The sequence below is a fragment of the Perognathus longimembris genome, chromosome 7 (genome assembly GCF_023159225.1).
Source record: "Perognathus longimembris pacificus isolate PPM17 chromosome 7, ASM2315922v1, whole genome shotgun sequence".
In the NCBI taxonomy this organism is placed as follows: domain Eukaryota; kingdom Metazoa; phylum Chordata; class Mammalia; order Rodentia; family Heteromyidae; genus Perognathus; species Perognathus longimembris.
The window spans coordinates 698,020-698,916 of record NC_063167.1 but is presented as its reverse complement, the minus strand read 5'-3'; positions in this window follow the sequence as shown (position 1 = coordinate 698,916).

The following is an 897-nucleotide window of genomic DNA, read 5'->3' as shown; positions in this document are numbered from 1 at the left end:
GGCCTCCCCCTCCCTCCCCCCGCGCCCAGCCCCCTCTCCTCCCCTGGCGCCACCCTCCCCGTTGCCCTCCCCCGCCCCTCCTCCCCCTCCCTCCGCTGGTGCCCCTCCCCGCCCCTCCCTCCGCTGGCGCCCTCCCTCTGCCAGCGCCCCCTGCCCCCTCCCCCTCCAGCGTCCTCTCCCCGCCCCGTCCGTCCCTCCCACCCCCTCCCTCCGCCGGCGCCCCCTCCCCGCCCCGTCCCTCCCACCCCCTCCCTCCGCCGGCGCCCCCTCCCCGCCCCGTCCCTCCCACCCCCTCCCTCCGCCGGCGCCCCCCTCCCCGCCCCGTCCCTCCCACCCCCTCCCCCCGCCGGCGCCCCCCCTCCCCGCCCCGTCCCCTCCCCCCGCCGGCGCCCCCTCCCCGCCCCGTCCCTCCCACCCCCTCCCCCCGCCGGCGCCCCCTCCCCGCCCCGTCCCCTCCCCCCCGCAGGCGCCCCCTCCCCGCCCCGTCCCCTCCCCCCCGCAGGCGCCCCCCTCCCCGCCCCGTCCCCTCCTCGTCCCTCCCCCCGCAGGCGCCCCCTACCCGCCCCGTCCCTCCCACCCCCTCCCCCCGCCGGCGCCCCCCCTCCCCGCCCCGTCCCCTCCCCCCGCCGGCGCCCCCTCCCCGCCCGTCCCCTCCCCCCGCCGGCGCCCCCCCCTCCCCGCGCCCCTTCCCGGAGCCCCCGCCCCGCGCGGGTCCCGGCGCCTGCGCAGAGCCCCACGTGCGCGGCCGGCGTCAGGGCGCATGCGTGGGGGCCGCGCCTGCGCGCTGGCGGCCGCGGCCGCGCTGCTCGGCGGGGCCGGCGCCGAGACCGGGCGGCCATGGGGCGGCGGGCGGCCGGTTCGCGGAGGGCCAGGTAGCGGCGGGGCGGCGGGGCCCGC